General features: G+C 38.5%; 1 pseudogene; it reads right to left on the reverse strand.

The window, feature by feature from the left end:
• Positions 1-3,461: 3,461 nt before the first annotated feature.
• On the reverse strand, positions 3,462-5,853 carry LOC119530556 (annotated as a pseudogene).
• Positions 5,854-16,949: the final 11,096 nt, after the last annotated feature.

A 16,949-nucleotide genomic window follows, 5' to 3' on the forward strand; every position in this document is an offset into this window, starting at 1 on the left:
GACTTCAGTGGAGGAAGTAACTGCAGATGAAGTAGAAATTGTAAGAGAATTAGAAGTGGGGCCTGAAGATGTGACTGAATTACTGCAATCTCATGATAAAACTTGAACAGATGAGTTGCTTTTTACAGTAAGCAAAGTAAGTGGCTTCTTGAGATGGAATCTACTCCTGGTGAGATGCTTTGAATATTGCTGAAATGACAAAAAGATTTAGAATAAGATACCAACTTAGTTGATATAGCAGTGGCAAGGTTTGAGAGGACTGACTTCAATTTTAAAAGAAGTTCTTTTGTGGGTAAAATGCTATCAAACAGCATCACATGTTACAGAGAAATCTTTCATGAAAGGAAGGGTTAATCAATGCAGCAAACTTTACTGTTGTCTTATTTAAGAAACTGCCACAGCCACCTTAACATTCAGCAACCACCACCCTGATCAGTCACCAATAATCAGGCAAGATCCTCCATCAGCAAATGATTACAACTTGCTGAAGACTCAGATGACAGTTGGCAGTTTTTAGCAATACAATACTTCAAATTAAGGTATGTACATAGTTTTTTTTTGGCATAATGCTATTGCACACTTAATAGACTGCAGTATAATCTAAACAGCTAACCATCCCCATGAATTCCTGATTAGGGCAACTGACCAACTCTGTAAAGTACTGATTAAAACCCATACTTACAGCACATTGTCTATGCTAAGGCATTTTGAAATACATTCCAGACAGCATAACATTTCACAATTTTAAAACTGTAAAAAATATATGTAAGGGTAAATTTTTTCAAAATAAAATTCTGTAGAATTCTGGAATTCTGAAGGATTGTTTAATTATCTGGGTAGGCTAAAGTCATTTTCAGATACTCAAGGTCTATTTCCCATGCATTCTTTCTCAGAGAGCTACTGAAGGATGTGCTATATCAAAACAAAACACCAACCTCCATTTTCCATTTTCCAAATGGAAAAATAAGTGGAAACAGAAAAGCATACCAAGAGATGCCAAGAGAATCCCCACGATGATACCTGGACACGTGGCTTGTGAACAACCTGACTGCATTCAAACAGGTCAGAGGGCTCCTTAAGAGCTGTCTGAAAGATCAAATGGAGAGATTTAGAAAACTGCAGAGACAATTGGGGATGAACTAAGGATAAGTGCATGAAAAACAAATCAAATGAAAAAATAAGACAATTATTAATTATAGGAAAATAAAATTGTGGAAAAGCAAAAAAATCACTATCACTGCATAATACATAGTTCAGAAGTGAATGGCATAGAGACTCATGTAAGCATAAGACAATAAGGAAAAATCTAACTTACATTGGGAGGAAGACACAAGACCATGAATGCTTAAATGATCATCTTACAAAACAGGACATCAAATAATAACTTCAACTGGAAAATCAAAATATCACTGGGCATGTTAGTGACTCTAAGTAATTACTTAATAAAGAGTCAGAAGAGTTGCTTCTGAAAAGCTGGCAGAGATAGTTATACAACAATGGTTATTTCTAGTAAATCTTGTTAGCAATTAACATGAATAACTGAAATATTAAAACTAGATTAAAAAAATCCCAGCCTCTGAGTTAATTCCCCCATCATGAGAAAAAAAATCAAATGAACTGTCCTCAGGCACAAGAGGCTTAGCCGGGTTGAGTTTAATGGAAACGAGGGAAGGAAGGCTAGCCTTGAAGTCCTGGGATTGCTGCTGAGGGCGGGAGCTACGAGCTTTTAATCTTTAATCCACCTGATGAGGTCGGTTTTTTTTTCCATTGTAAAGAGGAAATTGGTTCCAAAACTATCAAATTCAAACAGCTCCAAAACCCTGTTTGCTATTTCTCCAGAGACCACTTCAGTAACTCTTCAGCTTACTTTCAGAAGACCCCTTCCAGTCCATGGAGCCCTACTACCTTCAAAGAAGTTAACAAGATTCTTGCCTCCTGAGACATGAAACTTTTCAGCCAGGTTGGTCACTCACTCGCAGTATGTGTCATCTACTCCCATCTGAATCATCTCACAGGGGGCCAGTAGAAGAGCTCCTGGACAACTCTGTGGATTATTACAAGGATTCCACGGAAAAGAAATACCTGAAGCTACCTGCTGGCAAATTGCTCCTGTCTGACATCATTCTGAGTAATCCCAATGCCAAGTGGGCGCTCTGGTAGTCTTGCGAGCCTGAATGCTTAGTTGCACTAAGGACCACTGATGGACATTGCATAAGGTATTAAAGGGGACTTCAACTGAGGGAAAGATTATACTATGCTCAAGGACTGAGCAAGTCTATAAGGGTGCCAATTTTCTTCAATATGATTTGTAACTCAACACAATTCCAAATAAAGTCCCTATGGTTATGATGTTTAAAGTAATTTTACAAAGTGATTCTAAAATTTATACAGAAGAATCAGAAGGCAAGAATTGCCAAGGTAATTCTGAAGAAGTAATCTGTTTCCCCAGATATGAAGAATAAGAGATCAATAATATTTAACAGTGTGGCATAAGCCAGGGATATAAAAACAGACCAATGAAACAGATTAGAGAGATCAGATGATCCAGGTGACACTGCATTATCAGTGGGGGAAATGATAGGTCTTTCAGTAAATTAAATTAATTTAGTTAAATATATAGACAGACTCCATCTTATTGCCAAACAAAAAATGAACTCCAAGTAGATTAAAACATTTAGGAGCCCATGTGGAAGACTGGAGTGGCTTTGGTGTAGGATAGGATTTCTTAATAAAAAAAAAAAAAAATCTAAATCATAAAAGGAAAGACTGCTCTAATCAACTATATATAGAGTTCAAGAACTTCAAGACACTACAATAAGAGTGAAAAGAAATTCAAAACTGGAGAAGACACCAACAATGAACACAATGGCCAAAGGATTAGAATGCAGAAAATACACAGAGCTCCTAGAAATCATTGAGGTGAAGAGACAGATAGAAAATCACGGGGGAAAATAAGAACAAGTATTTCACAGAGGAGAAAACAGGAACAATTGTTAAACATATGAAAATATACTCACCCTAGCAAATATCACAGAAATAACTAAAAACACACTGAAATAACTTTTAAGATCTCTCAAATTGGAAAACATTAAAAATACCAGGTATTCCTGAGAATGTAAAGCAATTAGAACATTTATACACTGTAGGTGGGAATGTAATTGGACACAAGCACTTTGGAGAACAATTTGGCATTAACCACTGAGGATGAAGGTCCAGCAATGCACTCTTCAAAGAAACCAGGAGATACATGATCCACAGGCATTATTCCTAAAAACCACACTTTTCAGGAGTTGCAGAAACTGAGATGAAAACTACTCTGGTATAATGAGAAAACAAACAAAAAAAATACTGACTTATTTATGTGCACTAAGTGAGAAAAAAAAAGAAGAAATCAAAAGTCTTAGAATAGTTCCATCATTCACAAACTGTTGCTGTACAGGTTTTAAGAGGTTTTGGGTCAGTACCAGTACAGAAATAAGTCTAAAAAAATACCAATCTTAGTTGGTATTACTTTTGACAGAAGATTAATTTTCTTAGGGTCCAATGTAATATAATTACTCTGACTATATCATTCAATTCCCCGTAATCCATCCCGTACTAAAATCTGTTGATTCTGGCTCTTTCTCCTTCTGGGAAGGGAATCTACAAACACCTGTGATCTATTCAACCTTGTCCTTCACTTCTACTCCCAGTACTGCCTGCCAGAATCATATCTTTTAGAACCCAGAATAGCTGGGCAGAAATAAAATCTCCTTAGGTTATGAGGACAGTTTTGCATTGTGTTTCCATATCACACAGTTTTGGGGGTTTTGTTGTTGGTTTGTTTTGTTTTAGTATCAAAAAAGATTTGTTAGAAAATTCCCACCCTGAACTGGTAGGTTAGCATGTGATTCATTAAAACTGACTGGAGGAAATAGGCTTGTTTCTAATGTGGTCCTTCTGTAAAATGTATAAAAAGCAGATTCTAGTGTGACTTGTGCTTGTGCTCTGACCTCTCGGCCTTGAAATCCCAAAGCATCCCAGCAATAGCTATGGGGACCCATTTTACAGATGGGAAAACTGAGACACCATAGTAGCTATTGCACCAATAATTACACAGTGCAGTGGTTTCAACATCTAGAATTACAGCTACTTGAAATACCTTGATAATTTTGTTCAGGCCAGAATATTGTGGAGGAAGACAATAACCATATTCCTTTAATCTGAATGGAAAAGGCTCAGGGCATTTTAAGTTTTTATACCTGTGGTAAAAACACATAACATCTGTCAGTAGTTCCAGGTCTGGCTGCACACATTTGTCTGCTATCTCCTTTAATAGACATTTTAATGTGGAAATATCATCAAAAAATATATTACATTTTCATTTAGTTTTGTTAAAATATTCATCTCTTCATCTTGTAACTGCCTAAGAACAGTCTCTTATTACTTTGGAGAAACAACATAAGCTGCTCAATTTCAGACTTGATTTCTTCTCTCCTATATTTTACCTTCTTCTTCAGTTCCAATGACTTTCTTGTTTCAGTTTGTTCCACTTTCTCCTTCCGGGACTCAATATAAAGTTTCAAACTTTCCCTGTGATAGGAAGCAGCTTCCTTTATGAGCCAAATGAAGTGATGCTGGTATTCAATGGAGAAACTGCAGTGGGCACATAAAACCTCTAGGTCCTTTTGACAGAAAAAGGTCAGAACCTGATTGTGCTTCTCACATACAAGTTTCTCTTCCTGTCTCTTCCTCTTGCTTCTTCTGATTTGCTTCTTCTAGTTTAGAAATTTCAGTCAAATTCCCCAGCTGAGGATTGCTCTGAAATTTCCTTTCTGGACAGCAAAAGTGGCAAAAAGGGCAGGGAAAGTTATCATCTAGATTCTTCCAGGACACAGTGATGCAGGCATGACAGAAGTTACGCCCACGGTCAATGGTCACTGGTCTTTTAAATAGTCTAAACAGATGGAATAGCTAGCCCCTGCTTAGAGATCTGACAGAGTTGTCACAAATTCCACTGAGCTGTGAACAAAGGTAGGAAGGTAAGGTACTGCCTGGCTTTCCAGAGATCAAGATCCAATAAGAAGTAGATATCCTCCCCAGACCTTACAGACTGATCAGCTTTTAGTTTCACTGGCTTGACATGCTGATGGCAGCTTCTAAAGACTTGTTTAGCTCCCTGGCCCTTAGCTCCAGAGCCTGCAGCCAGAACGCCGCAGCCTGCAGCTACTGTGTATTAGCACACATTGACTGCGCTGCTGTTCCTCCCTCACAATGATACGAAGTCAAGGTTCCTGGCTTTCCTCTCCAAGGAAACAGCCACTGGTCCAGGACGAGGAATCCTTCCTGTAGGTGAGAAAATACATTAACTCAAAAATCTGATTTCACAACCACTAATGTATTTAAAAACTCACACAAGAATCACTAATGAATGTGAAAATCACAGGATGTTAAATTTTTGGAGAAAAGGGAAACTCACAAAGATTCACACAATAGGTTACTTATTAAAATAATAATAACAACAAGAGCAACAACAATATAGGATAAACTAACCTTAACTGGCTCCTGACATGATATAACAGTAAGCACACAACATTGCCTGTATAATGCTCTTTTCAAAAAAGTTTAACCTAAGTCTAATCATGAGAAGATGATTAATCTAATTCAGGTTGTGGGGCATAAAATAAAATAAAAACTAAAAAATATTTCTGGGACAAATATCAGAATTTTATAATTCTCATGTAATATATATTATTATATAACATATATAACATTGTATCAGTGCTAAGTTGGGTACAATAAAGTTATCATAGGTAAGAAGTAAAATGTCCTTCCTTTGAGGAGATACTTACTAAAGCATAAGAAGTGAACCATTTTGATGTCTTCAGCTCACTTTCAGAAGGTCAAACAAAAAATTTATACATAAAAGTATATACAACTAGAAGATGGCAGACTGGTGAGCTGTATGTTTTAGTTACTCCTCCAGGAAAGTAGGTAAAAAGCCAGGAACTGCGTGGACTGGACACCACAGAGCAATCTGTCTTTGGGCATACTTCATACAACACTCATGAAAACGTGGAACTGCTGAGATCAGCGAAATCTGTAAGTTTTTGCGGCCAGGGGACCCGCGCCCCTCCCTGCCAGGCTCAGTCCCGGGGGAGGAGGGGCTGTCACCTCCAGGAAGGAGAAGGGAGAATTGCAGTGGCTGCTCTTACCGGAAACTCATTCTACTGATTCAAACTCCAACCATAGATAGACTGAGGCCAGACACCAGAGACTCTGAGAGCAGCCAGCCCAGCAGAGAGGAGACAGGCACAGAAAAAAAACAACAAGAAAAACTCCAAAATAAAAGCAGAGGATTTTTGGAGTTCTGGTGAACACAGAAAGGGGAAGGGCGGAGATCAGGCCTTGAGGCGCATATGCAAATCCCGAAGCAAGGCTGATCTCTCTGCCCTGGGCACCTTTCCTTAATGGCCCTGGTTGCTTTGTCTATTAGCATTTCAATAACCCATTAGATCTCTGAGGAGGGCGGTTTTTTTTTTTTTTTTTTTTTTTTTTTTAAATCCTTTTTGCTTTTTCTAAAACAATTACTCTAAGAAGCTCAATACAGAAAGCTTCAAAGAATTGAAATTTGAGCACGTCAAGTCAAGAGCAGAACTAAGAGAGCTCTGAGACAAAAGGCAATAATCCAGTGGCTGAGAAAATTCACTAAACAACACAACTTCCCAAGAAAAGGGGGGTGTCCGCTCACAGCCACCATCCTGGTGGACAGGAAACACTCCTGCCCATCGCCAGCCCCATAGCCCAGAGCTGCCCCAGACAACCCAGTGTGACGGAAGTGCTTCAAATAACACACACACACCACAAAACTGGGCGTGGACATTAGCCTTCCCTGCAACCTCAGCTGAATGTCCCAGAGCTGGGAAGGGGGAGCAGTGTGAATTAACAGAGCCCCATTCAGCCATCATTTGAGCAGACTGAGAGCCTCCCAACACAGCCCAGCAGCCCAGAACTGCCCTGGGGGGACGGCACTCACCTGTGACATAGCACAGTCATCCCTCAACAGAGGACCCGGGGTGCACAGCCTGGAAGAGGGGCCCACTTGCAAGTCTCAGGAGCCATACGCCAATACCAAAGACTTGTGGGTCAGTGGCAGAGACAAACTGTGGCAGGACTGAACTGAAGGATTAGACTATTGCAGTAGCTTTAAAACTCTAGGATCATCAGGGAGATTTGATTGTTAGGGCCACCCCCCCTCCCCGACTGCCCAGAAACACGCCCCACATACAGGGCAGGCAACACCAACTACACACGCAAGCTTGGGACACCAATTGGGCCCCACAAGACTCACTCCCCCACTCACCAAAAAGGCTAAGCAGGGGAGATCTGGCTTGTGGAGAACAGGTGGCTCGTGGACGCCACCTGCTGGTTAGTTAGAGAAAGTGTACTCCACGAAGCTGTAGATCTGATAAATTAGAGATAAGGACTTCAACTGGTCTACAAACCCTAAAAGAACCCTATCAAGGTCAGCAAATGCCACGAGGCCAAAAACAACAGAAAATTATAAAGCATATGAAAAAACCAGACGATATGGATAACCCAAGCCCAAGCACCCAAATCAAAAGACCAGAAGAGACACACCTAGAGCAGCTACTCAAAGAACTAAAGATGAACAATGAGACCCTAGTACGGGATATGAAGGAAATCAAGAAGACCCTAGAAGAGCATAAAGAAGACATTGCAAGACTAAATAAAAAAATGGATGATCTTATGGAAATTAAAGAAACTGTTGACCAAATTAAAAAGATTCTGGACACTCATAGTACAAGACTAGAGGAAGTTGAACAACGAATCAGTGACCTGGAAGATGACAGAATGGAAAATGAAAACATAAAAGAAAGAATGGGGAAAAAAATTGAAAAACTCGAAATGGACCTCAGGGATATGATAGATAATATGAAACGTCCGAATATAAGACTCATTGGTGTCCCGGAAGGGGAAGAAAAGGGTAAAGGTCTAGGAAGAGTATTCAAAGAAATTGTTGGGGAAAACTTCCCAAATCTTCTAAACAACATAAATACACAAATCATAAATGCTCAGCGAACTCCAAATAGAATAAATCCAAAAAAACCCACTCCGAGACATATACTGATCACACTGTCAAACATAGAAGAGAAGGAGCAAGTTCTGAAAGCAGCAAGAGAAAAGCAATTCACCACATACAAAGGAAACAGCATAAGGCTAAGTAGTGACTACTCAGCAGCCACCATGGAGGCGAGAAGGCAGTGGCACGATATATTTAAAATTCTGAGTGAGAGGAATTTCCAGCCAAGAATACTTTATCCAGCAAAGCTCTCCTTCAAATTTGAGGGAGAGCTTAAATTTTTCACAGACAAAGAAATGCTGAGAGAATTTGCTAACAAGAGACCTGCCCTACTGGAGATACTAAAGGGAGCCCTACAGACAGAGAAACAAAGACAGGACAGAGAGACTTGGAGAAAGGTTCAGTACTAAAGAGATTCGGTATGGGTACAATAAAGGATATTAATAGAGAGAGGGAAAAATATGGCAAACATAATCCAAAGGATAAGATGGCCGATTCAAGAAATGCCTTCACGGTTTTAACGTTGAATGTAAATGGATTAAACTCCCCAATTAAAAGATATAGATTCGCAGAATGGATCAAAAAAAATGAACCATCAATATGTTGCATACAAGAGACTCATCTTAGACACAGGGACACAAAGAAACTGAAAGTGAAAGGATGGAAAAAAATATTTCATGCAAGCTACAGCCAAAAGAAAGCAGGTGTAGCAATATTAATCTCAGATAAAATAGACTTCAAATGCAGGGATGTTTTGAGAGACAAAGAAGGCCACTACATACTAATAAAAGGGGCAATTCAGCAAGAAGAAATAACAATCGTAAATGTCTATGCACCCAATCAAGGTGCCACAAAATACATGAGAGAAACATTGGCAAAACTAAAGGAAGCAATTGATGTTTCCACAATAATTGTGGGAGACTTCAACACATCACTCTCTCCTATAGATAGATCAACCAGACAGAAGACCAATAAGGAAATTGAAAACCTAAACAATCTGATAAATGAATTAGATTTAACAGACATCTACAGGACATTACATCCCAAATCAACAGGATACACATACTTTTCTAGTGCTCACGGAACTTTCTCCAGAATAGATCATATGCTGGGACATAAAACAAGCCTCAATAAATTTAAAAAGATTGAAATTATTCAAAGCACATTCTCTGACCACAATGGAATACAATTAGAAGTCAATAACCATCAGAGACTTAGAAAATTCACAAATACCTGGAGGTTAAACAACACACTCCTAAACAATCAGTGGGTTAAAGAAGAAATAGCAAGAGAAATTGCTAAATATATAGAGACGAATGAAAATGAGAACACAACATACCAAAACCTATGGGATGCAGCAAAAGCAGTGCTAAGGGGGAAATTTATAGCACTAAACGCATATATTAAAAAGGAAGAAAGAGCCAAAATCAAAGAACTAATGGATCAACTGAAGAAGCTAGAAAATGAACAGCAAACCAATCCTAAACCAAGTACAAGAAAAGAAATAACAAGGATTAAAGCAGAAATAAATGACATAGAGAACAAAAAAACAATAGAAAGGATAAATATCACCAAAAGTTGGTTCTTTGAGAAGATCAACAAGATTGACAAGCCCCTAGCTAGACTGACAAAATCAAAAAGAGAGAAGACCCATATAAACAAAATAATGAATGAAAAAGGTGACATAACTGCAGATCCTGAAGAAATTAAAAAAATTATAAGAGGATATTATGAACAACTGTATGGCAACAAACTGGATAATGTAGAAGAAATGGACAATTTCCTGGAAACATATGAACAACCTAGACTGACCAGAGAAGAAATAGAAGACCTCAACCAACCCATCACAAGCAAAGAGATCCAATCAGTCATCAAAAATCTTCCCACAAATAAATGCCCAGGGCCAGATGGCTTCACAGGGGAATTCTACCAAACTTTCCAGAAAGAACTGACACCAATCTTACTCAAACTCTTTCAAAACATTGAAAAAAATGGAACACTACCTAACTCATTTTATGAAGCTAACATCAATCTAATACCAAAACCAGGCAAAGATGCTACAAAAAAGGAAAACTACCGGCCAATCTCCCTAATGAATATAGATGCAAAAATCCTCAACAAAACACTTGCAAATCGAATCCAAAGACACATTAAAAAAATCATACACCATGACCAAGTGGGGTTCATTCCAGGCATGCAAGGATGGTTCAACATAAGAAAAACAATCAATGTATTACAACACATTAAAAACTCGAAAGGGAAAAATCAATTGATCATCTCAATAGATGCTGAAAAAGCATTTGACAAAATCCAACATCCCTTTTTGATAAAAACACTTCAAAAGGTAGGAATTGAAGGAAACTTCCTCAACATGATAAAGAGCATATATGAAAAACCCACAGCCAGCATAGTACTCAATGGTGAGAGACTGAAAGCCTTCCGTCTAAGATCAGGAACAAGACAAGGATGCCCGCTGTCACCACTGTTATTCAACATTGTGCTGGAAGTGCTAGCCAGGGCAATCCGGCAAGACAAAGAAATAAAAGGCATCCAAATTGGAAAAGAAGAAGTAAAACTGTCATTGTTTGCAGATGATATGATCTTATATCTAGAAAACCCTGAGAAATCAACGATACACCTACTAGAGCTAATAAACAAATTTAGCAAAGTAGCGGGATACAAGATTAATGCACATAAGTCAGTAATGTTTCTATATGCTAGAAATGAACAAACTGAAGAGACACTCAAGAAAAAGGTACCATTTTCAATAGCAACTAAAAAAATCAAGTACCTAGGAATAAACTTAACCAAAGATGTAAAAGACCTATACAAAGAAAACTACATAACTCTACTAAAAGAAATAGAAGGGGACCTTAAAAGATGGAAAAATATTCCATGTTCATGGATAGGAAGGCTAAATGTCATTAAGATGTCAATTCTACCCAAACTCATCTACAGATTCAATGCAATCCCAATCAAAATTCCAACAACCTACTTTGCAGACTTGGAAAAGCTAGTTATCAAATTTATTTGGAAAGGGAAGATGCCTCGAATTGCTAAAGACACTCTAAAAAAGAAAAACGAAGTGGGAGGACTTACACTCCCTGACTTTGAAGCTTATTATAAAGCCACAGTTGCCAAAACAGCATGGTACTGGCACAAAGATAGACATATAGATCAATGGAATCGAATTGAGAATTCAGAGATAGACCCTCAGATCTATGGCCGACTGATCTTTGATAAGGCCCCCAAAGTCACCGAACTGAGCCATAATGGTCTTTTCAACAAATTGGGCTGGGAGAGTTGGATATCCATATCCAAAAGAATGAAAGAGGACCCCTACCTCACCCCCTACACAAAAATTAACTCAAAATGGACCAAAGATCTCAATATAAAAGAAAGTACCATTAAACTCCTAGAAGATAATGTAGGAAAACATCTTCAAGACCTTGTATTAGGAGGCCACTTCCTAGACTTTACACCCAAAGCACAAGCAACAAAAGAGAAAATAGATAAATGGGAACTCCTCAAGCTTAGAAGTTTCTGCACCTCAAAGGAATTTCTCAAAAAGGTAAAGAGGCAGCCAACTCAATGGGAAAAAATTTTTGGAAACCATGTATCTGACAAAAGACTGATATCTTGCATATACAAAGAAATCCTACAACTCAATGACAATAGTACAGACAGCCCAATTATAAAATGGGCAAAAGATATGAAAAGACAGTTCTCTGAAGAGGAAATACAAATGGCCAAGAAACACATGAAAAAATGTTCAGCTTCACTAGCTATTAGAGAGATGCAAATTAAGACCACAATGAGATACCATCTAACACCGGTTAGAATGGCTGCCATTAAACAAACAGGAAACTACAAATGCTGGAGGGGATGTGGAGAAATTGGAACTCTTATTCATTGTTGGTGGGACTGTATAATGGTTCAGCCACTCTGGAATTCAGTCTGGCAGTTCCTTAGAAAACTAGAGATAGAGCTACCATTCGATCCAGCGATTGCACTTCTCGGGATATACCCGGAAGATCGGAAAGCAGTGACACGAACAGATATCTGCACGCCAATGTTCATAGCAGCATTATTCACAATTGCCAAGAGATGGAAACAACCCAAATGTCCATTAACAGATGAGTGGATAAATAAAATGTGGTATATACACACGATGGAATACTACGCGGCAGTAAGAAGGAACGATCTGGTGAAACATATGACAACATGGATGAACCTTGAAGACATAATGCTGAGCGAAATAAGCCAGGCACAAAAAGAGAAATATTATATGCTACCACTAATGTGAACTTTGAAAAATGTAAAACAAATGGTTTATAATGTAGAATGTAGGGGAACTAGCAGTAGAGAGCAATTAAGGAAGGGGGAACAATAATCCAAGAAGAACAGATAAGCTATTTAACGTTCTGGGGATGCCCAGAAATGACTATGGTCTGTTAATTTCTGATGGATGTAGTAGGAACAAGTTCACTGAAATGTTGCTATAGTATGTAACTTTCTTGGGGTAAAGTAGGAACATGTTGGAAGTTAAGCAGTTATCTTAGGTTAGTTGTCTTTTTCTTACTCCCTTGCTATGGTCTCTTTGAAATGTTCTTTTATTGTATGTTTGTTTTCTTTTTAACTTTTTTTTTCATACAGTTGATTTGATAAAAGAAGGGAAAGTTAAAAAAAAAAAAAAAAAGAAAAGGAAAAAGACAAACAAGGAAAAAAAAACAAAAAACAAAAAACGATGTAGTGCCCCCTTGAGGAGCCTGTGGAGAATGCAGGGGTATTCGCCTACCCCACCTCCATGGTTGCTAACATGACCACAGACCTAGGGGACTGGTGGTTTGATGGGTTGAGCCCTCTACCATAAGTTTTACCCTTGGGAAGACGGTTGCTGCAAAGGAGAGGCTAGGCCTCCCTGTATTTGTGCCTAAGAGTCTCCTCCTGAATGCCTCTTTGTTGCTCAGATGTGGCCCTCTCTCTCTGGCTAAGCCAACTTGAAAGGTGAAATCACTGCCCTCCCCCCTACGTGGGATCAGACACCCAGGGAAGTGAATCTCCCTGGCAACGTGGAATATGACTCCCGGGGAGGAATGTAGACCCGGCATCGTGGGATGGAGAACATCTTCTTGACCAAAAGGGGGATGTGAAAGGAAATGAAATAAGCTTCAGTGGCAGAGAGATTCCAAAACGAGCCGAGAGATCACTCTGGTGGGCACTCTTACGCACACTTTAGACAACCTTTTTTAGGTTCTAAAGAATTGGGGTAGCTGGTGGTGGATACCTGAAACTATTAAACTACAACCCAGAACCCATGAATCTCGAAGACAGTTGTATAAAAATGTAGCTTATGAGGGGTGACAGTGGGATTGGGAATGCCATAAGGACCAAACTCCACTTTGTGTAGTTTATGGATCGATGTGTAGAAAAGTAGGGGAAGCAAACAAACAGACAAAGGTACCTAGTGTTCTTTTTTACTTCAATTGCTCTTTTTTCACTCTAATTATTATTCTTGTTATTTTTGTGTGTGTGCTAATGAAGGTGTCAGGGATTGATTTAGGTGATGAATGTACAACTATGTAATGGTACTGTAAACAATCGAAAGTACAATTTGTTTTGTATGACTGCGTGGTATGTGAATATATCTCAATAAAATGATGATTAAAAAAAAAAAAAAAAAAGTATATACAACTAGATAAAAGCAAATGTGGTAAAACATTAACAATGGGGGAATCCAGGCAAAACATATACGATGTTCAATGTACATACTCTCAATTTTTCTGTAAGTTTGAAATCTTCAACCTAGTGACAGGCAATTTTCCTGGTTGGTTTGCAAGATATCCACTCCATTTGCATCAAATCAAAAGTTCCTCCATCAAGCTTACAAACTTCCTAACCATGAATACTTTCTTGTTCTCCACACTGCCTGACACTTTCTTCTCCACTCTTCCTCCTCATATCTGGACAAAGACATTGAAAGTAATAGTAAGAGCATGTATTTGACATTTGAAATTAGCTTTATGTTTGTGACCTAACAAGTTATCTTATTATACAGACTTTTTTTTTTATAATCAGTGGCTTTTATTATAATCACAGAGCTGTGCATTCATCACCACAATGAATTTTAGAACATTTGTGTTAGTTCGAAATGAAAAACCTCATAGACCTTAGTAGTCACCTCTTAATCCCTCTATCCGTCCCCAGCCCTATGAGAATGTCTAATCTAATTCTGTCTCTATAAATTTATTCATATTTACATTTATATGAATGGAATCATACAACATACGGTACTTCATGTCTGGTTTCTTTCACTTGGCATTTTTTTTTTTGTTTATTTATTTCTGATGGATATAGTAGGAACAAATTCACAGAAATGTTGCTATATTAGGTAACTTTCTTGGGGTAAAGTAGGAACAGGTTGGAAGTAAAGCAGTTATCTTAGGTTAGTTGTCTTTTTCTTACTCCCTTGTTATGGTCTATTTGAAATGTTCTTTTATAGTATGTTTTGGTTTTTTTTTTGTATTTTTTTTCATACAGTTGATTTAAAAAAGAAAGGAAAGTTAAAAAAAAAAAAAAGAAAAACAAGGAAAAAAATAAGTAGTGCCCCCTTGAGGAGCCTGTGGAAAATGCAGGGGTATTGGCCTACCCCACCCCGATGGTTGCTAACATGACAACAGACATAGGGGACTGGCGGTTTGATGGGTTGAGCCCTCTACCATAGGTTTTACCCTTGGGAAGACGGTTGCTGCAAAGGAGAGGCTAGGCCTCCCTATGGTTGTGCCTAAGAGCCTCCTCCCGAATGCCTCTTTGTTGCTCAGATGTGGCCCTCTCTCTCTAGCTAAGCCAACTTAAAAGGTGAAATCACTGCCCTCCCCCCTACGTGGGATCAGACACCCAGGGGACTGAATCTCCCTGGCAACGTGGAATATGACTCCCGGGGAGGAATGTAGACCTGGCATCGTGGGACGGAGAACATCTTCTTGACCAAAAGGGGGATGTGAAAGGAAATGAAATAAGCTTCAGTGGCAGAGATTCCAAAAGGAGCCGAGAGGTCACTCTGGTGGGCACTCTTACGCACACTTTAGACAACCCTTTTTAGGTTCTAAAGAATTGGGGTAGCTGGTGGTGGATACCTGAAACTATCAAACTACAACCCAGAACCCAAGAATCTCGAAGACAATTGTATAAAAATGTAGCATATGAGGGGTGACAATGGGATTGGGAAAGCCATAAGGTCCACACTCCACTTTGTCTAGTTTATGGATGGATGAGTAGAAAAATAGGGGAAGGAAACAAACAAACAAACAGACAAAGGTACCCAGTGTTCTTTTTTACTTCAATTGCTCTTTTTCACTTTAATTATTATTATTCTTATTTTTGTGTGTGTGCTAATGAAGGTGTCAGGGATTGATTTAGGTGATGAATGTACAACTATGTAATGGTGCTGTGAACAATCGAATGTACGATTTGTTTTGTATGACTGCGTGGTATGTGAATATATCTCAATAAAATGAAGATTAAAAAGAAAAAAAAATGAAGATAAATATTAAAAAAAAAAAAATACAACATTCCCATGTACCCCTAGTGTTAATACTTTGCATTAGTGTGATACCTTTGTTACAACTGATGAAAGAATGTTAAAATATTACCATTAACTATAGTCCATAGTTTACATTAGGTGTATTTTTCCCCGTATACCACCTGTGGTAGTTTGAAGGTGTTATGTACCGTAGAAAAGACCATGTTCTTTTAATTTACTCCTGTGGGTGCAGACCTATTATAGGTGGAATCATTTAATTAGGTTATTTTAATTTAGATGTGACCACCTCTTTCAAGTTGAGTCTTAATCCTCTGACTGGAGTCCTTTATAAGAGGACAAGACATATACGGGAGCTAAGAGATGAAATTCAGAGAAGCAGAGAGGAAGCCACTGAAAGCAGAAGCTGGAAGCAATGAAACTTGGGAGAGAAGGACCCACAGATGTATACAGACTTTCTTTTACTACTAGCAGAGTAGGAAAAATACAGTAGTTCCAGAAATTCTACATTTATAAATTCTCATGGATTTGGTCTGGAAAATGTGGTAATCCCCAGATTCAAGGCTTGACTTGCTTGGTGTCTTACCCTTGCAGAATACAGCAAAAGTTATCACAGCAACATGCTGCAGGAGGCAGTGATTCACAATGCAAGGACCAAAGTTATTTAGTGTACTCTGGGCTGGAATGATGGCTCAGCTACCTACTGTGTATCTTTAGGGAAACTGATGGATCTTTTTTCAATCTCATTTCCTTGAGCGGTAAAACTGGGATTATAGTAACTGCTTTGTTGTTATAAAGATAACACATAAGTCGTAGCTAATATATACCCACTGTCGTTGAGCAAAAAGGAGCTATTAACCTTAGATTTCTTTGAATCTAGCTCCAAAGAAGGTCCACACATCGTATTTGCTTCTGGGTTCTCTTAAAGCTCTTTCAATCTTGAATACTGTCCTCTGCCCACTTTCTTGTCCTATACAACATCCCAGATTCTATAATTGCTTATTATTTCTTGATATTAATTAAACTTGTCCCTCAAAGCCTTGATTTTTAAACTGATTAAATCTTCCTCCTCATTTAAATCTGTCAATAACTTCCCATAAGTCAGGATGATGTTTATCATCCTTATTCTACCATTCAGGGCCTTTTACACTTAATTGTCTCCATCTTCTGGCTATGATCCCCTAAAGCAGTCAACATTTTCAAATTTTTAAGAGATGTCATACTCTCCTTCCTCTCCACAATCACTCTCTACCTAGATAATCTAGATTTCCTCACTGCTTCCTGAGGCTGGGTTCTGCTGCTTTTGGACACTGAGCCCAAGAGAAA

This window comes from Choloepus didactylus, chromosome 3 (assembly GCF_015220235.1).
Source record: "Choloepus didactylus isolate mChoDid1 chromosome 3, mChoDid1.pri, whole genome shotgun sequence".
Taxonomy (NCBI): domain Eukaryota; kingdom Metazoa; phylum Chordata; class Mammalia; order Pilosa; family Megalonychidae; genus Choloepus; species Choloepus didactylus.